Below are 24,516 nucleotides of genomic sequence, written 5' to 3' on the forward strand. Positions count from 1 at the left end.
CAAAGATGTGTCTTTCCGAAATTCCAGAACCTATGATGTCTATTCTCTTTACTATGCACCTTTATTAATGCAATGTGTGTGAATCTATTCAGTCTGGTTTCACGATTGTTAGAAATGGGGTTTTTGGTTGGCAGTTAGGTTGCCCTCTGTCCAAGCAAGAACCCTCACTCTAGTCAGGGTAAGTCACACACAATCCAAAATCAGCCTGTGCTCACCCTCCGGTAGCTTGGCACGAGCAGTCAGGCTTAACTTAGAAGGCAATGTGTAAAGCATTTGTGCAATAAATCATACAACACCATAGCATAACACTACAAAAATACACCACACAGTATTTAGAAAAATATATAATATTTATCTGGGTATCTTCAGGTCAAAACGATCAAAGTTGCAATATGAATTTGTAAAGATATCACTGAAAAGTGATATAAAGTGTCTTAAGTCTTTAGAAAGTAAACAGAGTCTCTTTCAAACACAAAGTACCTGGTTTCTGGTGGAAAATCTCCTCAGAGGGCCACAAAGGAAGAGGTGCGTGGAAAAAGGGTGTGTGCGTCGATTTCTCCCCAGCACACATGGACTTGCGTCGTTATTTTCCACGCAGGGAAGTCGGGCGTCGTTTTCCGGCGCAAGGACAGTCTCTTTCTGTGGGTCGCGGGGATTACCAGATGTCCCGGGTCTGTGCGTGGATTTTCCTGCTTGTTTTCCGGCTGCGCGTCGTTCTGCGGGGCTGCGCGTCGAAGTTTCGATCTCACGGCAGGCTTCGCGTCGATTTCTCCTGCGGAGTCGGGCGGCGTGGTCCTTGCGAGGCCGTGCGTCAAAGTTTTGATCTCACGGCAGGCGTCGCGTCGATTTCTCCTGCGGAGTCGGCCGGCGTTGTCCTTGCGAGGCCGTGCGTCAAAGTGTGGATCTCACGGCAGGCGTCGCGTCGATTTCTCCTGCGGAGACGGGCAGCGTTGTCCTTGCGAGGCCGTGCGTCAAAGTTTTGATCTCACGGCAGGCGTCGCGTCGATTTCTCCCGGGAAGTCGGGCGGCGTTGTCCTTGCGAGGCCGTGCGTCAAAGTTTCGGTCGTCCCGAAGGCGTCGCGTTGATCAGCGTCGGTGTGCGGCGTCTTTCTGGCCGCGGAACAAGCTGTGCGTCGAAAAGTTCGGCGCACGGAGCGTCCAAGAGGAAGAGTGAAGTCTTTTTGGTCCTGAGACTTCAGGGAACAGGAGGCAAGCTCTATCCAAGCCCTTGGAGAGCACTTTTTCAGCCAGGCAAGAGTTCAGCAAGGCAGCAGGCCAACAGCAAGGCAGCAGTCCTTTGTAGAAAAGCAGACAGGTGAGTCCTTTGAGCAGCCAGGCAGTTCTTCTTGGCAGGATGTAGTTTCTGGTTCAGGTTTCTTCTCCAGCAAGTGTCTGATGAGGTAGGACAGAGGCCCTGTTTTATACTAAGTTGTGCCTTTGAAGTGGGGGTGACTTCAAAGAGTCTCTAGGAAATGCACTAAGTTCCCTTTCAGCTCAATCCTGTCTGCCAGAGTCCCAGTAGGGGGTGTGGCAGTCCTTTGTGTGAGGGCAGGCCCTCCACCCTCCCAGCCCAGGAAGACCCATTCAAAATGCAGATGTATGCAAGTGAGGCTGAGTACCCTGTGTTTGGGGTGTGTCTGAGTGAATGCACAAGGAGCTGTCAACTAAACCTAGCCAGACGTGGATTGAAGGGCACAACAAGATTTTAGTGCAAAGAAATGCTCACTTTCTAAAAGTGGCATTTCTAGAATAGTAATATTAAATCCGACTTCACCAGTCAGCAGGATTTTGTATTACCATTCTGGCCATACTAAATATGACCTTCCTGCTCCTTTCAGATCAGCAGCTGCCACTTCAACAGTGTATGAGGGCAGCCCCAATGTTAGCCTATGAAAGGAGCAGGCCTCACAGTAGTGTAAAAACGAATTTAGGAGTTTCACACTACCAGGACATATAACTACACAGGTACATGTCCTGCCTTTTACCTACACCGCACCCTGCTCTAGGGGTTACCTAGGGCACACATTAGGGATGACTTATATGTAGTAAAAGGGGAGTTCTAGGCTTGGCAAGTACTTTTAAATGCCAAGTCGAAGTGGCAGTGAAACTGCACACACAGGCCTTGCAATGGCAGGCCTGAGACAGGGTTAAGGGGCTACTGAGGTGGGTGGCACAACCAGTGCTGCAGGCCCACTAGTAGCATTTAATCTACCTGCCCTAGGCACATGTAGTGCACTCTACCAGGGACTTACAAGTAAATTAAATAGTCAATCATGGATAAACCAATCAGTAGTACAATTTACCCAGAGAGCATATGCACTTTAGCACTGGTTAGCAGTGGTAAAGTGCCCAGAGGTCAAAAGCCAACAACAACAGGTCAGAAAAAATAGGAGGAAGGAGGCAAAAAGTTTGGGGATGTCCCTGTCAAAAAGCCAGGTCCAACATGACCCCCTACCAGCCTAAAGCCAGGGGAGAACAATCACTATCCTGATGTACTTCCCTGTTTGAGGCGACAGAACAAGGACCCAGGCCCACAACAGCAGGGGCATGCTCCAGTTCTTCGCCTTCCTGACTCCAATTGGATCACTCTGTCCATACTCTCAGGGCCCACTAAGCCAACCCATGGGGAACCTTTCTCCTTACCTGCGGATCCCATCTGTGCAGCACCTAACCTTACTTTGCTCACAGATGTATCCCAGGAGCAGGATAGTACCACCATGACCAACACAGTGGTGTTGCCCACTCTACCCCTGGGGTGTGACACTTGTCCCCTCCCCAGGGATAACTCTGTCCACCCGGACAGCAAGCCACAGTGATTAACGACAGCTGCCAGGGATGAGAGCCAGGCCCCAGGCCTCTCAAAGCTCTCCAACCACTGTGGCTTTGGAGAGTGGGGGGCGGTAGCCCCCGGTGCTGGGCACCCTTTAACCACTCTCCCTTCCACCAGGTCAGGGATGACAGCCTGAACCTGGTCCTCCCCTCTGGGGCTTTGTACCCTCCCTCCTGGAGCGGTACCCCCAGAGTCCAACATGGTCAGGGTGCTTACAGAAGTCACCCTGTACCATTCCTCCACCAGTGCAGGGCTGTTAACCTGCAACTGGCCCTCCAACTTGGGGCCTGTACCTTCAGGTTGGACTAGGGCCCGGGGTGAGGCTTCCCTCCCCCTGCCCTCCCTTCTGGGGTCCAGCACCCTCCAACTAGGAGTGGCCTCCTCAGAAGACAACATGGTAGGGGCACTGTTATCAGTAGCCCCTCCCTCCAGGTCCGGGGGGACACCCTGAACCTGGTCTTCCAGCCCAGGGTCTGTACCCTCAGACTGGATCACTGCCTGGCAAACCAGGACTTCCTGGGAGGCACACCTACCACCCACCAGGTCAGAGTTTAACCTCTGCACCTGCCCATTCAACTCAGAGTCACCACCCTGAAGTTGAACAATTGTCTGGCACGCCAGGACTTCCTGGAGGGCACACTGACCCTCCACCAGGTCAGAGTTTAACCTCTGCACCTGACCATTCAACTCAGAGTCACCACCCTGAAGTTGAACAATTGCCTGGCACGCCAGGACTTCCTGGAGGGCACACTGACCCTCCACCAGGTCAGAGTTTAACCTCTGAACTTGGCCATTCAACTCAGAGTCATCACCCTGAAGTTGAACAATTGCCTGGCACACCAGGACTTCCTGGAGGGCACACTGACCCTCCACCAGGTCAGAGTTTAACCTCTGAACTGGGCCATTCAAATCAGAGTCACCACCCTGAAGTTGAACAATTGCCTGGCGTACCAGGACTTTCTGGGAGGCACACCTACCTCCCACCAGGTCAGAGTTTAACCTCTGAGCCTGGTTCCCCAACCCAGGGTCACCACCCTGAGGTTGGGCAATTGCCTGGCACGCCAGGACTTTCTGGGGGGCACACCTACCCCCCACCAGGTCAGAGTTTAACCTCTGAACCTGGTCATCCAACCCAGAGTCAACACCCTGAGGTTGGACAATTGCCTGGCACAGCAGTGCTTCTTGGGAGGCACACCTACCTCCCACCAGGTCAGAGTTTAACCTCTGAACCTGGGTATCCAACCCAGAGTCACCACCCTGAGGTTGAACAATTGCCTGGCACGCCAGGACTTTCTGGGGGGCACACCTACCCCCCACCAGATCAGAGTTTAACCTCTGAACCCGGTTATCCAACCCAGAGTCAGCACTCTGAGGTTGGACCACTGCCTGGTACACCAGGACTTTCTGGGGGGCACGCCTACCCCCCAACAGGTCAGAGCTTATCCCCTGAACCTGGTTAGCCAACCCAGAGTCACCACCCTGAGGTTGAACCATTGCCTGGCAGGCCAGGGCTTCCAGGGAGGCACACCTACCTCCCACCAGGTCAGAGTTTAACCTCTGAGCCTGGTTCCCCAACCCAGGGTCACCACCCTGAGGTTGGGCAATTGCCTGGCACGCCAGGACTTTCTGGGGGGCACACCTTTCCCCCCACCAGGTCAGAGTTTAACCTCTGAACCTGGTCATCCAATCCAGAGTCAACACCCTGAGGTTGGACAATTGCCTGGCACAGCAGGACTTCTTGGGAGGCACATCTACCTCCCACCAGGTCAGAGTTTAACCTCTGAACCTGGGTATCCAACCCAGAGTCACCACCCTGAGGTTGAATCTTTGCCTGGCATGCCAGGACTTCCTGGGGGGCACTCTCACCCCCCACAAGGGACACACCGTCCCCAAGGGCCACACAAGAGTCTGGTTGGCGCAGGTCTCCCGACCTCTGCCCATCCGGCAGAGTCTGGGTTTCCCCCAAACCAGAAACGGTTTCACCTGGGTCATTCCTGGGGGGCTCTGCTCTCAGAGCTGTCCCCTGACTCTCAAGGTCCTCCACTGGGGTCTGCAACCCCCTCTCAACCCTATGTCTGGACTTCTGCACCCCCTCACTAGGAGGGGTACTGCCAGACACCAGAACTGTTGGGATGCTGGCTACAGTCACCCCCCCAAGTTCTTCTGACACTGCGGGGCTTCCCTCAAAAGGTGGCCCTACGGTACAGGCTAGGCTTTCCTCCTGGTGTTCCCTCATGGAACCCTCTAGGACCTGGGACCTACCTGGGACAATACAATCCTCTCCCACCACACTCGGTTGGGAACCACCTAGACCACTCCCTTCAGGAGCACCCCCAAATGCCTCTTCAGACTCTCTGGTACTCACCCAGAAGTCTGCCTCCATTGTAAGTTCCCTGGGGTCAGAGAACTCACACTCCACCTGGTGTTGGCGTAGCTCTGGAAAATAAGGACCAGACATATGCTCTCCAGCAATTACATCACTCTGCCCTTCACATGTATTAACCACAGTACCCTTCACCCAACCACCCAGTAACTCAACCTTGGAAAAGCACTCTACTTCACCCTCCTGAGACTGGTGAGACAGTATCTGTCTGTCCCTGACACTCAACCCAAACTCTTCTGGGATGTCTCTACACTCTATATCCAGGACGTCCACCAGGAGGGAACCCTTTTCTCTGTCACTCTCTGCTAGAGTCAGTAAAGTGTCCCTCCCCCCAGTAGGAATATGACTCCCTGTGCCAGTTCCCCAATCCTTCTCAGGGACCCTGTGCATAACGGGAACTACCTCATACCCTTGAACTGCCTGGGGTGTGTCAACTCCCTTCTTCAAGTTGGGCACCACATCTCTGGGCTTGTGCCCTTCTTCAGCAGTACTAGATGCAAGATTTTTGCTGCCACCATCTGAACTGGACTCAGCCCTTCCGGCCTCCAGTTTCAGCTCTTTACAGCTCAGCTCTTGAGCTGCAATCTTTTCTTCTTCCAGGGCTAAGAGTCTTTTTGCCTCAACCTCTGCAAGATACTCCTCTAATTGTTGCTCCTGTCGCCTTTGACTTCGGAGCCATTCATCTATTTCTGGGTCACTGTCCAACTCTGAGTAGTCTTCCTCCTCATCTGAGTAATCTTCCTCCTCATGTGCGTAGTCCTCCTCCTCATCTGAGGGGTACTTAGTCATTTGGTTTCTTGCTGCCTCTCTCTCTGCCCATCTTTCCTCCCCCCAGACTATGTAGTGATGGAGCATCTCCGCTTTAGTAGATCTCCTTGCTACAGGAAGGCCCCATTGTCTGCAAAGCTTCCTTAGGTCAGCCTTAGTGAGGTGGTCAGTACGAACAAAGAATGAGTAGGTACACAATCCCATTTTGATAAGATCTTATCAGCAAAAACCAAAATCCAAAGTCCAAAATATCAATAGTATATCCAGGAGGACATCAGAGAACCAAGAGCCAAAAAAGATGAAAAATCAAGTTGACCTTCAACTGTGGGTAGGTAGTGAAATACTTAGCTACTGTATGTCACTGCACAAACACAAGTCCTATCCTCACCGCTGATCACCAATGTTAGAAATGGGGTTTTTGGTTGGCAGTTAGGTTGCCCTCTGTCCAAGCAAGAACCCTCACTCTAGTCAGGGTAAGTCACACACAATCCAAAATCAGCCTGTGCTCACCCTCCGGTAGCTTGGCACGAGCAGTCAGGCTTAACTTAGAAGGCAATGTGTAAAGCATTTGTGCAATAAATCATACAACACCATAGCATAACACCACAAAAATACACCACACAGTATTTAGAAAAATATATAATATTTATCTGGGTATCTTCAGGTCAAAACGATCAAAGTTGCAATATGAATTTGTAAAGATATCACTGAAAAGTGATATAAAGTGTCTTAAGTCTTTAGAAAGTAAACAGAGTCTCTTTCAAACACAAAGTACCTGGTTTCTGGTGGAAAATCTCCTCAGAGGGCCACAAAGGAAGAGGTGCGTGGAAAAAGGGTGTGTGCGTCGATTTCTCCCCAGCACACACGGACTTGCGTCGTTATTTTCCACGCTGGGAAGTCGGGCGTCGTTTTCCGGCGCGCGGACAGTCTCTTTCTGTGGGTCGCGGGGATTACCAGATGTCCCGGGTCTGTGCGTGGATTTTCCTGCTTGTTTTCCGGCTGCGCGTCGTTCTGCGGGGCTGCGCGTCGAAGTTTCGATCTCACGGCAGGCGTCGCGTCGATTTCTCCTGCGGAGTCGGGCGGCGTGGTCCTTGTGAGGCCGTGCGTCAAAGTTTTGATCTCACGGCAGGCGTCGCGTCGATTTCTCCTGCGGAGTCGGGCGGCGTTGTCCTTGCGAGGCCGTGCGTCAAAGTGTGGATCTCACGGCAGGCGTCGCGTCGATTTCTCCTGCGGAGACGGGCGGCGTTGTCCTTGCGAGGCCGTGCGTCAAAGTTTTGATCTCACGGCAGGCGTCGCGTCGATTTCTCCCGGGAAGTCGGGCGGCGTTGTCCTTGCGAGGCCGTGCGTCAAAGTTTCGGTCGTCCCGAAGGCGTCGCGTTGATCAGCGTCGGTGTGCGGCGTCTTTCTGGCCGCGGAACAAGCTGTGCGTCGAAAAGTTCGGTGCACGGAGCGTCCAAGAGGAAGAGTGAAGTCTTTTTGGTCCTGAGACTTCAGGGAACAGGAGGCAAGCTCTATCCAAACCCTTGGAGAGCACTTTTTCAGCCAGGCAAGAGTTCAGCAAGGCAGCAGGCCAACAGCAAGGCAGCAGTCCTTTGTAGAAAAGCAGACAGGTGAGTCCTTTGAGCAGCCAGGCAGTTCTTCTTGGCAGGATGTAGTTTCTGGTTCAGGTTTCTTCTCCAGCAAGTGTCTGATGAGGTAGGACAGAGGCCCTGTTTTATACTAAGTTGTGCCTTTGAAGTGGGGGTGACTTCAAAGAGTCTCTAGGAAATGCACTAAGTTCCCTTTCAGCTCAATCCTGTCTGCCAGAGTCCCAGTAGGGGGTGTGGCAGTCCTTTGTGTGAGGGCAGGCCCTCCACCCTCCCAGCCCAGGAAGACCCATTCAAAATGCAGATGTATGCAAGTGAGGCTGAGTACCCTGTGTTTGGGGTGTGTCTGAGTGAATGCACAAGGAGCTGTCAACTAAACCTAGCCAGACGTGGATTGAAGGGCACAACAAGATTTTAGTGCAAAGAAATGCTCACTTTCTAAAAGTGGCATTTCTAGAATAGTAATATTAAATCCGACTTCACCAGTCAGCAGGATTTTGTATTACCATTCTGGCCATACTAAATATGACCTTCCTGCTCCTTTCAGATCAGCAGCTGCCACTTCAACAGTGTATGAGGGCAGCCCCAATGTTAGCCTATGAAAGGAGCAGGCCTCACAGTAGTGTAAAAACGAATTTAGGAGTTTCACACTACCAGGACATATAACTACACAGGTACATGTCCTGCCTTTTACCTACACCGCACCCTGCTCTAGGGGTTACCTAGGGCACACATTAGGGATGACTTATATGTAGTAAAAGGGGAGTTCTAGGCTTGGCAAGTACTTTTAAATGCCAAGTCAAAGTGGCAGTGAAACTGCACACACAGGCCTTGCAATGGCAGGCCTGAGACAGGGTTAAGGGGCTACTGAGGTGGGTGGCACAACCAGTGCTGCAGGCCCACTAGTAGCATTTAATCTACCTGCCCTAGGCACATGTAGTGCACTCTACCAGGGACTTACAAGTAAATTAAATAGTCAATCATGGATAAACCAATCAGTAGTACAATTTACCCAGAGAGCATATGCACTTTAGCACTGGTTAGCAGTGGTAAAGTGCCCAGAGGTCAAAAGCCAACAACAACAGGTCAGAAAAAATAGGAGGAAGGAGGCAAAAAGTTTGGGGATGTCCCTGTCAAAAAGCCAGGTCCAACAACGATGTTCAACTCCAAAGAAGCCATTCTCACCAGCGTACCACACTTCATCGCCTGTGAACATCAGCAAACTATTGACTCATCCTGCTCGACCTCAGCACTACGTGAAAGCAGTTACCCTTTCCATTTTCCCACACCACTTGAAACCCTAGACATTCCCACCATTAGGTACAGTTGAATCCTGTGTTATATTCTGATAGATCCTTTAGACCTTTGTGGTCTTGAGTGCAAACCCCTAAGGCCCAACTACCTTCTGGTGTTCCTCAAGGCTCAGTGCTGGCTCCTGTTCCATTTGTGCCCTAGACCTCCCCTCTGAGCGTGATCTTCATTTTCTTGCCTCCTCCTGTCACCACTTTGCAGACAATATACATGTTATTTCATCTCTGTCCCCTGCAGCTCCTTAATGCCACCCCTGCAAAAACATCCTGGGAGGCTCTAAATTCCATCTCCACAGCACCCTGAATTATGCCCCAACCTTTCTCCTTCTGACCTAACACAGTGTCGCCATCCACCTCAAACAGAAACACATCCATTTCATTTGATAGCAGTTTTAGGTTCAGAAACATCATCTGCTCTAGAGCCACTGCAGCAAGATATTGGCTACTTATGATCCACCAAATTTGTCACCTATTTCCATTTCACGCAGCTAGACCTCTACTCAATGTTAGTAATGTTCAAACAAGAGTATTTCAATAGTCCTTGTTCGCCCTACCTTGATACCCTTTCACGCCCTTTGGTGTGGTCCTTCACTTCACAATTGTCACCTTGTTTATCTTCCCCAGACTTCCACCTCTCTCACATTCCCAGCATCGGGTTGGAGAATTTCATTTCCTTCATAATTAACAATCTCAGGCCCATACTTATACTTTTTTAGCGCCGCATTTGCGTCATTTTTTTACGCAAAAGCGGCGCAAACCTACAAAATACAATTGTATTTTGTATGTTTGCGCCGCTTTTGCGTTAAAAAGCGGCGCAAATGTGGCGCTAAAAAAGTATAAATATGGGCCTCAGTCTTTAAGATCACTCGTGGCTTCTTTCTCATCTACCTTAATGAGACTTTGTCACCTATATTCCTGCTCAAAATCTGGCATGCCCCAAGGAGGAGCTCCTCAACACTTGGAAAACCCAGAGAGTCTTATCTTTTTGCCCCCCCAAAACAACCCCTGAGGATTTAGATGCTTTCCCCCTCTAGTACCACTTTGTTGCAATTCGCTCCCAGGTGATATGTATTAACCATACCCTTTCAATCCATAAACTTGCTCTGAAACCTCATTTTCCACAGTTCGAGCTCTAAAGTCAGCTGAAGGCAGCAACAAACTGGCCGGTCTTAGCAGGTAATATCAGATAAGTCACTCTCTCATGTGATGTGAACAGTTATATTTAGCTCTGCCCTCTTGGTGATCTCAGCTGCTTGCCTTTCACCCCTGATCCATTCACTCTTCCTAGGCCGCCTCCCAGATTTCTGCTTATAATGCCCGCATGCCCTGTTTTTTTTTTTCTTTTTACAACATTTCCAGGAGATGTGCTTTGTTGCGGTGTCGACAAAGAACAATAGAGAACAATTACAGCGTTTCCTCCTCTATGGAGCGGTTTCCATCTGCACTGAGGCACAGCTCGCCTCCTGACTGCAAGCTCTGGGCTGCCTTTGCCTCAGACTCTGCCTGGGGTGGGGAGGCCCCCAGCAGCTGCTCCCTTGTGCTGTGATGTCACATGATGGAAAATGACTTTGGCAACAGCAAGTGTACCAGTCAAGGTCGCCTATTTTCCCAAAATAGTTAGTATTGTTTTGGACATGACGCGCGTGAAGGGAAGGGGAGTAAGTGCCGGGGACAGAGGATGAGGAATGAATAAAAGGACAATGGAGGGAGAAAGTAGTGGGGGAAGGGAGGCCACTAAGCTAAAGAGAAAAGACGCAAGTGAGGAGATTCAGTGCAAGAGTTTGCGTAAGTTGTAGGGGAGCAGGGAATGACAGACCCATGAATAGACTGTCAGAGAGAGAAGGGACCACTGAGGAGAGAGACACACACAGGCATGTTGAAAGAGAGCGGTAACATCAAGGAAATGGAGGAGACAAGACAGAAGTGAATAAGAAATTGAGTGTTTGAATGAGAAAGGTGAGTGAGGGGAAGGAGAGGGAATGCGTGAGTGTGGCAAATCAGTGTTAGACGATGCAAGAAGGAATGACTACATTCTCCAGAGGGCTGGCGAGGCAAAACAAACATTGGCAAATTCAATCGTTTTAGTATTTTAGAGTGAAACAATGTGTCTGATGGGCGTCAGCAAAGCATGCTTAAACAGCACAGGTGCAGCATAGAGGGCCACAGAGCAAACTCCCCTCATCCTTCACGACGCTGTGGAACATCCTGTGAAAAGGAGTGGTTACTCGGCGGGATTGATGGGCACACCACATACCACAACGAAGCCACTGACACAATTCGCATCCCTGATCCCCGAATACTCACATAGGTTGCCAGTAAGTTGCACACTATGGAAAATGCCTTAGGAATGACCCACAAGTACAAGTTGGTCAGAAGGAAATGAGGGCAGGGGAAATCAGTGCTAGAACACAACTACCTCCGGGCTTCAAACAACAGGAGCAAGCAATACACACTAGGCTAAAATAGACAGAGTAGGGAGAGAGGGATAGTGAGAAAGGAGCTTGACACAGAGGGAGACAGGGTGGCAGAATTAAATAATACCTACAGAGCAAGATAGAGAAACTGACTTAAATTAGTTAAGGATATAAAGAGAGCGTTAGTTATAGCCTTAGATTTGGAAAAATACTGTAAATGAAGGCCAGAGATGGAACAAACTAAAGAATTAGAAGGAAAGGAGCAGTTTGAAAAGCCACAAGGCTGATGTGTAGGGAGCCAGTGCAAGCAAGCATATCTCAGTGACCTAGATAGTGAGCTTCCACTTTCAGACGCAGTCACCCTGCACCAAGCCTACACTGGCCTCTCTCCCTCTCTTTCTCTTTCGCCCTCTCTTTCTCTAACTCTGCCCCCACTCTCTGTTTTCTATGAAGCTTCACTTTTATACCTCTTCATGGCTTCAGCGCTTGGCCAGTTGGATAGCGGGGTTGCTGGGGTTACAGAGGCAGCAGCTGCAGTTTGTGCCCCCCACCCCTCGCAGCCTGAGGGAGCACCCCCTGCACATGTAACAAACCCCCTCCTTCCTTCATGAGAGTCTGCTTGCTTATTTGTCCCCAAGTCACAATTAGGCGCATCTTAGGGCGGTTATTGCTTGATCAGCTCTGCGTTCGCCTCCTGACTCTGTCCACACAATAGCCACAGGAGGGCCATGTCCGCTCCATCTCCTCTAACTTCATCACAACTGCCAAGTCCTCCATCCTGCCTCTGCACTCTTCCCTCTGCATCAGCACTGCCATGTCCTTTGTAATGTGCCTATGATAGCACCTTCTGTTCAGACAGGCCCCACGAGCATCTTCTGAAAGTGTCTTGACTTCTGTGGACTACAGTGCCATCTAGCAGCCTGGTACCTGGAACGGAGAAACCGGTATTCCTAAGTGATGAGTGGGAGAACTGTTGAATTAAAGTTTGGCCGCTTTCCCCCACTTAGGCTACTTTTGCAACGTGCAGCCCCTGCTAGTAGTTTGTGTAGCTTATTCCTGCAACCTCCTGTAATATATGCCTAACCCAGATCTGTTGATTCTGGTTTGAGAGAGTCAAAAATACCATGGAGATATACTTCCACCAGTGCACATTTTTGAAGCCACCTAGTCTTGCTCCGAGCTCTTGCCTTTTAATGCACCAACAGACACCCCCTTTCTCCCTAACTCACTATTGTAGGTTCTTTTTCATCCCTTGTTTCATCCTCTTCCTCTGGATTACATCTGTTGAGGGAAAATAAGCAATAAACACATTAGACAAACAGAACACCAAGGGTCTTCCTTGTGAATTTAAAACAATTACTGCAGGCCCTTGTCTATCCTACATATGGCCATCAGGTACACTAAATTTCATTAAAAAAAATTGTAAGGGGAACTCTCACTCACCAACCTTGGTGGCATGTTTCATCATTGGGCAGGCTCCTTCATCGGAAATTATTACTGCAAAAAATGGCTTTCCTGACGAAAGAGAGAGAGAGAGAGAGAGAGAGCGAGATCCATGTAAATAATGTTTTTAAAAATCCCTGAGTCTGCCACCAATCTTTAATTCTTACTTCTGCATCCACCTGGTCAACCTACTTCAGCCGTTGTGTGGACCCCTCCGTCGTCCCTGGCTTTCTTCAGTAGCTGGATCGCTATAATCTGGTTAATCAAACACATAATACATGTTATAGGCTGAATTCAGATTGATCATCATTCCTGTAAAGCATCCCAAAATACTCGCAGTTCTCCAACGAGTTCTAGCTGAGGGTAGTCCTGGAGGGATACAGATAAAGTAATGCACATAAGTACGAGACAACTTTAAAAGGAAGAAAGATGTCACGAGTTATGTCTCTCCAGCACGTGTTCGGTGCTACAACAAATAGGTTCAAAAAGTGCACTGCAAATCACACACAAACAGTTGTAAAAACACATAAAGAGTGTGATGAAATGCAAACCACACATGGCACTCAGTGCATAGATGTGTCCTCCACTTAGACATTCATACCCTAAAATATGGGAATTATAGCCCCATGAAGGGAGCACACAAAAGGACCCTCACACTGAGGTGGAAACGAAGATAAAGTATATCAGTCATTTGCCAGTTATTGCTTAGTGAGGGTCGTAGGGAGTTGAAGAATGAATACTAATTTCATCCAAGGATCCTATCTGCTCTGAGTCGCCCCCAAATATTGGAGAATGGGGGCAGTGTGAATGTTTTTGAGAACAAAAGCATGTCATTGGCATGTCAACCTCCTCCTTGTGGTCTCTGGGACATTCAGGATGTGAATGTGTGACTCGTCGCGCTATCCATGATGCAATGTGGGGTTTGTGGTATGGTGGTTCCTTCTGGTGACTGGGTGCCATTGGCCTTCGAGACAGAGCAGCATAGTTTTGTTTAGGCGATGTCGTCATGGTAACCCAGTGATGTATATATTTATTTATTCCACGCGGAGACTATTTTGAAGGTGTAAAAATGTGAATAAATACATAAAATAATTTTATGATCACTGGTGGGATAAGTTGGGTTCAGAGTGCCTAGTATCAAAGGACATACTGTACTCTCATTACTGCAGGTTTCTGATCACAAACGGAGGCTTGTGGGGGTGTGCGTCAGACTGACATGTTCCCTGGAGACAAGCATTAAAGTGTAGATGTAGAGAAAGGGGAATGTCAATGGTTAGTCCACTAATCATACTGGATTTCGTGTAAAAGTCAAGATTAATGTCCAGAGTCAAAGTAACTACCAGTACTTATTTGTAACCTTAGTATGTGATCATTGATTCCATCGTGTGGGTCTTGAGGCGATATACCCATCTTTGTTCTTTGGTGAGGGGAACCTCTTGGATGTTTGGCTCAATATTTGATTCCTGGGTTAACGCAGACAGACAATGCAACCCTTTTTATGCAATTCCCTAATGACCAAAAGTATGTAAAGAATCACACAGTCACAAAAAAATAATCTCATATGAAGAACTTTCACAATGAAGGAGGACAAACTCCTATAAGGAATGATCTCATGTATGTTATTTACTCTTTCATATAAACACACGCAGGCCCTAAAATTGTTCAGAATGAAGTATCCTTTAAAGTTGGCCAAACATATATCATGAGCACTTGTACAGACTTCCCAATATTCCATGAAGTAAATTCCAATCAGCAAGTATTTTAGGCTCTCATCAACCAGAAATGTGACTTGTCACCATTTCCCATCCATTGCTTTGCTCACATGCTCTGTGACTGGGCTATGTTGTTATGGTTTTTCTCAGTCGCTCCCACACACTTGCTCCCCAGGCACTCAAACTGGGATCGCTCCTCCACAGTTGTGCAGACATTGCATCTTGGGCCCTAGTGCAAGGAAGGAAATGGTAGCCTGGCTGCAGTTTCAGTTATAAAATACAGTAATAATTCGGGCTCACCGGGCCCCTCAGGCCTCTAGGACCCTGTGCCAATGCACCTCCTGAACAGATAGGAGCTGCAGCTCTGCTGCTCTCATAATCTACTGGGCTTGTCATTAGGAGTGACGGCATTCTCTGATGTTGACAACAATGAGATGTGTGTGCCGGTGTCATCGACAACAGGACAGTATTTTGTCTCATGTTATTAGATGCAAGACGATGACAGTGCCCTGTGTGCTCTGATGCCATTGGTGGTGAGACAGCATGTTTTCTGATGGCATCGGGATGTCATCAGAAGTATGTCAAACAGTTCTATCATGGCAGCAGCAGGACGGTGTTTGATGCACACAGCAAATAAAAGAGCATTTTCTGATATTTGTCTGTTGGGACAGCTTGTTTTCGTAATTCATAGTTGTAGGAGGCTTGGCCTGGTTTGTAGTGGGTACCAAGGGGTACTTACACCTTGCACCAGGTCCAGGTATCCCTTGTTAGTGTAGAGGGGTGTCTAGCAGCTTAGGCTGATAGAAAAGGTAGCTTAGCAGAGCAGCTTAGGCTGAACTAGGAGACGTGTGAAGCTCCTACTATACCACTGGTGTCATATGCACAATATCATAAGAAAACACAATACACAGATATACTAAAAATAAAGGTACTTTATTTTTAGGACAATATGCCAAAAGTATCATAGTGAGTACCCTCAGTATGAGGATAGCAAATATACACAAGATATATGTACACAATACCAAAAATATGCAGTAATAGCAATAGAAAGCCATGCAAGCAATGTACAGTCACAATAGATTGCAATGAGGGCACATAGGGATAGGGGCAACACAAACCATATACTCTAGAAGTGGAATGCGAACCACGAATGGACCCCAAACCTATGTGACCTTGTAGAGGGTCGCTGGGACTGTAAGAAAACAGTGAGGGTTAGAAAAATAGCCCACCCCAAGACCCTGAAAAGTGGGTGCAAAGTGCACCTAAGTTCCCCAGAGAGCACAGAAGTCGTGATAGGGGAATTCTGCAAGGAAGACCAACACCAGCAATGCAACAACGATGGATTTCCAGACGAGAGTACCTGTGGAACAAGGGGACCAAGTCCAAAAGTCACGATCAAGTCGGGAGTGGGCAGATGCCCAGGAAATGCCAGCTGTGGGTGGAAATAAGCTGCCACCAGATGGTAGAAGCTGTAGATTCTGCAAGAACGAAGAGGACTAGGAACTTTCCCTTTGGAAAATGGATGTCCCACATCGTGAAGAAGCTTACAGAGGTGTTTCCGTGCAGAAAAACCACAAACAAGCCTTGTTAGCTGCAAGGGTTGTGGTTAGGGTTTTTGGATGCTGCTGTGGCCCAGGAGGGACCAGGATGTCCCTAATTGCGTGAGGAGACAGAGGGGGCGTCCAGCAAGACAAAAAGCCCACTCAGAAGCAAGCAGCACCCTCATAAGTGCCAGAACAGGCACTACAAAGTGGAGTGAACCGGAGCTCACCCGAAGTCACAAAGGAAGGTCCCATGACGCCGGAGGACAACTCAGGAGGTCGTGCACTACAGGTTAGAGTGTCGGGGACCCAGGCTTGGCTGTGCACAAAGGAAATCCTGGAAGAGTGCACAGGAGCCGGAGCAGCTGCAAATCACGCGGTACCCAACAATGCAGTCTAGCGTGGGGAGGCAAGGACTTACCTCCACCAAACTTGGACTGAAGAGTCACTGGACTGTGGGAGTCACTTGGACAGAGTTGCTGAGTTCCAGGGACCTCGCTCGTCATGCTGAGAGGAGACCCAGAGGACCGACGATGCAGTCTTTTGGTGCCTGCGGTTGCAGGGGGAAGATTCCGTCGACCCACGGGAGATTTCTTCGGAGCTTCTAGTGCAGAGAGGAGGCAGACTACCCCCACAGCATGCACCACCAGGAAAACAGTCGAGTAGGCAGCTGGATCAGCGTTACAAGGTCGTAGAAGTCGTCTTTGCTACTTTGTTGCAGTTTTGCAGGCTTCCAGAGCAGTCAGCGGTCAATTCCTTGGCAGAAGGTGAAGAGAGAGATGCAGAGGAACTCTGATGAGCTCTTGCATTCGTTATCTAAAGAATTCCCCAAAGCAGAGACCCTAAATAGCCAGAAAAGGAGGTTTGGCTACTTAGGAAGGAGGATAGGCTAGCAACACAGGTAAGAGCCTATCAGAAGGAGTCTCTGACATCACCTGCTGGCCCGGGCCACTCAGAGCAGTCCAGTGTGCCAGCAGCACCTCTGTTTCCAAAATGGCAGAGGTCTGGAGCACACTGGAGGAGCTCTGGGCACCTCCCAGGGGAGGTGCAGGTCAGGGGAGTGGTCACTCCCCTTTCCTTTGTCCAGTTTCGCGCCAGAGCAGGGCTGGGGGATCCCTGAACCGGTGTAGACTGGCTTATGCAGAGATGGGCACCATCTGTGCCCATCAAAGCATTTCCAGAACCTGGAGGAGGCTACTCCTCTCCAGCCCTGTCACCTTTTTCCAAAGGGAGAGGGTGTAACACCCTCTCTCTGAGGAAGTCCTTTGTTCTGCCTTCCTGGGCCAAGCATGGCTGGACCCCAGGAGGGCACAAACCTGTCTGAGGGGTTGGCAGCAGCTGCAGTGAAACCCCGGGAAAGGTAGTTTGGCAGTACCCGGGTCTGTGCTAGAGACTCGGGGGATCATGGAATTGTCTCCCCAATGCCAGAATGGCATTGGGGTGACAATTCCATGACCTTAGACATGTTACATGGCCATGTTCGGAGTTACCATTGTGACGCTATACATATGTGGTGACATATGTATAGTGCACGTGTGTAATGGTGTCCCCGCACTCACAAAGTCCGGGGAATTTGCCCTGAACAATGTAGGGGCACCTTGGCTAGTGCCAGGGTGCCCACACACTAAGTAACTTAGCACCCAACCTTTACCAGGTAAAGGTTAGACATATAGGTGACTTATAAATTACTTAAGTGCAGTGGTAAATGGCTGTGAAATAACGTGGACGTTATTTCACTCAGGCTGCAGTGGCAGGCCTGTGTAAGAATTGTCAGAGCTCTCTATGGGTGGCAAAAGAAATGCTGCAGCCCATAGGGATCTCCTGGAACCCCAATACCCTGGGTACCTCAGTACCATATACTAGGGAATTATAAGGGTGTTCCAGTATGCCAATTTAAATTGGTGAAATTGGTCACTAGCCTGTTAGTGACAATTTGTACAGAGAGAGCATAACCACTGAGGTTCTGGTTAGCAGAGCCTCAGTGAGACAGTTAGGCATCACACAGAGAACACATACCTATAGATCACAAATTTATGAGCACTGGGGTCCTGGCTAGCAGGGTCCCAGTGACACATAACAAACATACTGAAAACATAGGGTTTTCACTATGAGCACTGGGCCCTGGCTAGCAGGATCCCAGTGAGACAGTGAAAACACCCTGACATACACTCACAAACAGGCCAAAAGTGGGGGAAACAAGGCTAGAAAGAGGCTACTTACTCACAATAGTCATTGAGACAGCCAGTGTATTGTTTCCTGTCATCAAAGAGTCAGTAAATTCTCAAATAAGTCTCTCGCAGGCAATGGGACAATGTGGCTGTGGTTCCAGCATCATCCATAACGTGTTCAGGTGCTTCATTATAGAGGAATTTTTAATATTTGTTATATACAAAATGTGTTTTTCTTTGATGGACACCATTATGATTCCCTTAACTGAAGCTCCTGATCAGAAATGAAGTTCAGGATCCTTGCTGGAAAGTAGGAGGATCGTACCATATCCTGGCTCTGAGAACTATTTCTGGACGGATCTGGGATCCGGCCAACCAAGGAAAAACACGCTGAATTTGTCATGGTGTCATTTTCCGACACCATTACATAATTCAGCAGAGCCCGCACATTGTCTGCATTCCATTGCATGTGGTGAGGGGGCTTTCTTATTTACACTTCAAGGTGGGACCAAAGTCTTAATTTAAAAGTCTGTCAGCCCTCATTTTGTTTGAGTGTAAATCTGGATTGGAGCTATCTGGAGCCCAACACCTAAAAACCAGAGCAATGGAAGAAAACAAAGGTCCACAGCATGTTATCACTTCACAAGTACTTAAGAGAAACTATAATTTAGAAGCAGGCTTTTAACTTTGTCCAACTCCCTATACAAGAGATATGCTTACATGGTAAGAATACAAGATGTATCTGTCTGCATGAGTAATTACACAAATAATGATCTAAATGGCACCTACAGTTTTTTATTTTTTATTTAATTCTTTTATAATGTTACTAATTCCAGTGTACAGTGTATATCGCACACAGAGACACAATAAATCATACACATGTGTAAATCAAGGTACAGGAAATGTTGCATGAGACAATGAGGGTTATAACTTAAAGTGTAGAAATCGCATATCATCCATATTTGTAGACATTATATGCAGGATCACTGGAAATATGTGATTGTGCAGCTGCAGCTATTTTTGCATAATTATAGATTTGTCACGCTGCCACCTGATCCATCATCTGCCACATTATCTGCAGATTTATAAAAAAAGAAAAACTTTATTTCTAGCTCAAACAGTTCAAAAGTTACTAAAAATAAAACAACAAATGGTGCTGTGCAGTGGAATGCCCTTTACAAAACTGGACTGGCCATGTTTCTGTTGCATATTGCTATATTTGGGTGTTAAGCTGGTACTAATGTGTTTCAACCAATGCCCTGAAGAGTGTTACCAAGTTAAAAATGATAAAATAACGAAGTAATACCGTTCTAAAATATGCCTCATTATGCTGCATAATTTGCCTTTCCTGATGTATAATTTACTCAAACCTGCCACATAATTTGGCCCTCTCCTGCTGCATAACTCCAGTGGCCCTGATCATATGTTGAGTAAATGGATGGGGTAAACACAAAGTCGGGATATAAAACTTAATGCAGTGATTGTAGCTTTCGGTTCTATTAGGACTTCATGACTTCCCAAAGGAACCATCTTTGCAATCTTAGAATAACAACCGATTGAGGAAAGACAATAAGGATCTAAGCTCATGGTGCAGAGTTTGCCTGCAACTCATTGATGCCAGTAAATAGAGCACTGTGCTATTTTAGAAGCCTTGCAACTTATGAACTGGAAGCAAAAGCATGATCTCAGTGTAAAAAGCAGCAGCCCACTTACTTAGCTAAAAAAAAAAAAAAGCTGTGGTCTGCATGCAAAACAATGTGCTTTGCAGCAAGTACATTAACCCTCAATGCTACTTTATGAGTCAAAACTACCATTGGACAAAACACAGAACTCTCCCAGAACTTGGTTAACCTCTAACGTTATCTTACTGCTCGTTATCTTACTGCTCGTATAATGCCCTCAAAAGTCCCTGGGCACACAATGGCCTCTGCAGCAGGTGTAAGCCTATACGATATTTTAAAATGCAGCCTGCTTGTGACCAATTCAGTAATATAGAGCAGATTTACTTTCAAATATGTCCTTGTTGCCAATTTCTTTGAAACGATTTTTTTTTTTAAATAAATAAATATTTTTTGACTGTCAGACTCTACTTTCTAGCTCCACCCCTTGTGACTCCACCCCTTTGCACTGCCGCACCTTGACCCCCAGTTTATAGCTACCCAGAGTCAATTTTTTTCAACTTCAGCGATGATCAGGATGCATTCGGTTTAATATCATCTCTCTTATAGTTACCTTCGTTTTTACTTCACTCTTCTACATCTTTGTACAATGCTACGCTCCTCTGCACGCATCGTTATACCTCCTTGTCACTGCTTTCTCGATGTATTTTCACCCTCTTTCAAGCGCTGAGTGTTATTTTCGTCACATCGTCACTGCACCTGAGCTGTGATGTTAGCACATCTGACTCCATCACACATGACTACAGCTCAGTCTTGCCACTTTTCATTCATCTTTTACAGGCACGCGTGCTCTCTAACGTCCTATTGGTTGATACGGTTCATGTGACTCACAGTCACAGGTGTTGCCCTTTGGGTCCTCTCAATGAATGCCCCCTGCGTAACCCCGTAGCTTCAGACTTCTGTAAGGCTCTGAATAGAAGGTACTAGAAGGTGGGAGACCGCTGGACCCTTCTGGCAGTTTAACTGCTGCGCATGTAGGGTCGTTGTGTGTCCATGAACATAACTGTTGTAGCCAGTCTGATACACATCACTGGCGTAAGAGCTAGCGTCAATTGAAGACTATACTAAATAACTGCGGGACTAAAGATACATGATTTCCGATAGGAAATCCTTCAAGTTAAATATCTGAAGGGGCGTATACCCAAGTGAGACTTAGCAGTAATACATTTTGACAAGGCCAATCGTTTTGGCTTTTACATAGTGAGATGTTTTTCATCGAGGCCCACTTCCCCCTGTAGGACAGGGCCACCGTGGGCAGCAGCGATGCAGGGTGCCATCCCTCACCGACTCTTGTTAGTCCGAAGCCCTGGCCTGCCAGAAGGACAGATAATCTAGGCGAACGGAAAATATTAGAACGTAAAGAGCAGTTTTCAAATGTTCTGTGATAAGGATTGTGAATCATGATATCTGTGCAAGGGGAAGAGCTGGGGAGAAGTAGTTTGAAAGCGTTTAACAACCCTTGGCCTTTGGGCGCACAGTGGGGGTGAGAGGATAATGCGGCCCTCTAGCATTTCACACAGTCCTTACTTTCGGCAGCTCTTTTTCACCAGTCAGCATGAGCCCGCGCTCTTCCGCGTCTCAGGGGTTGATTGCAGATTGCAATCCGGCAGCACCGAGGAAAAAAGATGTAACAAGGGCAAAGCACAAGTGCAGTACAAGGTAACCGAAGGATGCCGGCCCCTCCAGCCCCTCGGCGTGTTCGGCTCACAGTCACCTCATTGGTACTCATTGCTGGAATGTGATCACGCTTCAGTTCTCTCATTCTCAAACTTTATAAGGCTGGGTCAATTCACACATCGCACAGCGTCTCACCCTAAGACAGGCAAGTACCTATTTTTGTAAGACTCAGTGCATCGCCCCACGGATGACTGGCTAGTCAGGAGAGTGCCCTTGGGCCCCTTTAAAAACACACCTTTACTGGGAGTGTGTGAAAGAAGGTTCCCTGGGCTCCTGCTGGGACACAGCTCCTTCACTGACGTCAGCTCAATCCCAGTTCCCAGATACTGCCTCAAGCACTCTACTGCAAGTGGGACCAGCCCGACATTCCCTGCTGGCATCACTGGTTCTCCGAACGAAAGCATTCACAGTGCCTGCACTCTCATACAGAGGCAATGCAGCCAAACATCTGCCCAGGAAGCCCTGGCTATACTAAAGCAAAACAGTGGCCTGGCTGCAGTGTCTCCCCTCTGCCAGATAACCAAAACAAAACTAGAATAGCTGTAGACCTTGCAAGGTCTACAAGAACAGTACTAGCAAAAGCAACAGTACAGAGAACCATGTACATGCAGCCTTCAGAACAGGTACTCCAAAGGAGGCAGCACTGCAAGCTTCATTGACATGCATTGACTAGTTCCAGACCATGCAGTAGGACAGGCTTCACTGGTAATAATGGAGCAGTTCCATAACATGCAGCAGAAGTGCAAGCTTCACTGGCATACATGGAGCCGTTCTATAACATGCAGCAGAAGTGCACACTTCACTAACATACAAGGAACAGTTCATAACATGCAGCAGCAGTGCAAGCTTCACTGACATGCATGGAGCAGTTCTATAACATGCAGCAGGAGTGCAAGCTTTACTGACATACAGTGAGAAGTGCTGTAACATGCTGCAGCAGTGCACGTTTCACTGACATGCAAGGAGCAGTTCTATAACATACAGCAGCAGCACACAGTTCACTGACATAGACAGACTAGTCCCATACCATGCAGCAGCAGTGTAAGCTTCACTGACATACACAGACTAGTTCCATAACATGCAGCAGCAGTGCAAGCTTCACTGACACACACAGAAAGTTCCATAACATGTAGCAGACATGCACGCTTCACTGACATACACAGAATAGTTTCATAACATGCAGGAGCAGTGCAAGCTTTGCTGACATGAAAGGATCAGTTGTATAACATGCAGCAGCAGTACAAGCTTCATGAACAGTTCTATAACATGCAGTAGCAGTGCACGCTTCACTGGCATGCAAGGATCAGTTCTATAACATGCAGCACCAGTGCAAGCTTCACTGACATACAGTGATCTGTTCTGTAACATGAGCAGCAGTGCAAGCTTCACTGACATGCATGAAACAGTTTTATAACATGCAGCAGAAGTGCACACTTCACTGACATACAGTGAGCAGTTCTATTAAATGCAGCAGCAATGCAAGCTTCACCAAAATGCAAGGAGCAGTTCTATAACATGCAGCAGCGATGCAAGCTTCACTGACATACAGTGAGCAGCTCTATAATATGCAGCCGCAGTGCACGCTTCATTGACATTGAAGGAGGAGTTCTAGCACATGCAGCAGCAGTGCAGGATTCACTGGCATACACAGAATAATTTTGTAACATGCCTCAGCAGTGGAAGCTTTCCTTGCCTTCAAGTGTCTTGGGGTTGTGGTAATTTGATGGCCTCTAAAAGAGTAAACACCATGACAAAGTCATGAAGCAAGATGCAGAGGAAGAGATATGCCAAGGGAAATGTGAGGTTTTGTTAGTCTTTCCCACCCCTCCCGTTAAATGCTCATTCGTTTGTTAGGCATCTTGAATTCATTCTGAAAGCATCATCTGGATTGCTGTATCCACTTCTAGAGGCCTCACGTGCAGTATTGTGCCAATTTCTGTGACCCATATTTTGCAAGCATCCCAAAGGTGATAATGAAGGCAAGAGATATGAGAGAAAGCCCCCATTCAATCAATCAGTCATTAAATGAGTTGATCAATCAACCAATCTGTCATTCAATCAATTAATTAGCCAGTGAACTAGCTAGTCAAATGGCCATTTTCTCAAAAATAAGTCAGTAATCTACCCATTCGGTCAGTCAGCCAATAAAACGGCGAGTCACCAGTGAGGAAAGTGAGTCAGTGAATTTGCATAGTCTGTCTATCAGTCACTCACTCATTTATTCAAACCATCTGTTTGTCAATTATACAGTTGATCATTAATTGGCTTAGTTAAGCAATAAGCGACTTAGCTGTGATTTAGTCAGTGACTCGGTCAGTCGTTGTCAATAAATCTGTGAAGTAGTCAGTCACTCCATCTGTCGTTCAGCCAGTGACCTCGACCTATCAAATACATCACTCCTATGGAGGACTAGGCGTGACAAACACTCCTGTTGTTCGCCGATGCATCAGGGTATCACATCCTGCTGCCTAGGAAACTAGGTTTGTATCACCCACAGCATCCATCTTCCGGAGACATGCCTGTATTTCCTAAATGTATGCGTTTCTGGGAATAGAGAGAATTCTCATTTCTCCTTTCAGTCCTAATATTTAAAACTCCCATCCCCGGAGCGATTCCCCAGGTGCCTCTGATGCTTTCGTTCTCTGGCTGTCTCGGACAAATGTCCCAGAGGACGGCTGAGAAGTACTTCTGCAGCTCCCAGATCTGCAATTAGGGGAGATACCAGTGGAAGCATGATACAGAAATGCAGAGTTGTTATTCCACCCCCTATGATGCGCTGGATTGTACGAGTACAATAGGCTATGAAGAATGGATCGGAGCACAGTGTGCAACCGATAAGATATCTCGGAGGGATGATGCATCTAATGAGCTCGAGGTGCAATTGAAGGGCACGCATTTCATTCATAGTCAGCTTACTCCTCCTTTCAACGTGCTCTGGTCGATAAAACGTGTGCCATTAAGATGCTTATAAGTTGGTTGTGTCATTTATGTTACTCATATCCCCA

The 24,516-nt window shown here is 47.8% G+C and overlaps 1 protein-coding gene and 1 long non-coding RNA gene across 2 annotated transcripts in view; one reads left to right on the forward strand and one right to left on the reverse strand.

Moving 5' to 3' along the window:
- The window catches only part of GRM4 (glutamate metabotropic receptor 4), a 970,099-nt gene that overhangs the window by 689,756 nt on the left and 255,827 nt on the right, over window positions 1-24,516 (forward strand). The gene's annotated exons all lie outside the window — the stretch shown is intronic.
- The window catches only part of LOC138300025 (uncharacterized), a 169,297-nt gene continuing 154,444 nt past the window's right edge, over window positions 9,664-24,516 (reverse strand). The window contains exons 2-4 of the long non-coding RNA XR_011204868.1: window positions 12,927-12,989; window positions 12,735-12,806; window positions 9,664-12,572 (exon numbers count right to left, since the gene is read on the reverse strand). This is a non-coding gene — a long non-coding RNA (uncharacterized lncRNA). The remainder of the gene's footprint in view (window positions 12,573-12,734; window positions 12,807-12,926; window positions 12,990-24,516) is intronic.

Source organism: Pleurodeles waltl, chromosome 6, assembly GCF_031143425.1.
Source record: "Pleurodeles waltl isolate 20211129_DDA chromosome 6, aPleWal1.hap1.20221129, whole genome shotgun sequence".
Taxonomy (NCBI): domain Eukaryota; kingdom Metazoa; phylum Chordata; class Amphibia; order Caudata; family Salamandridae; genus Pleurodeles; species Pleurodeles waltl.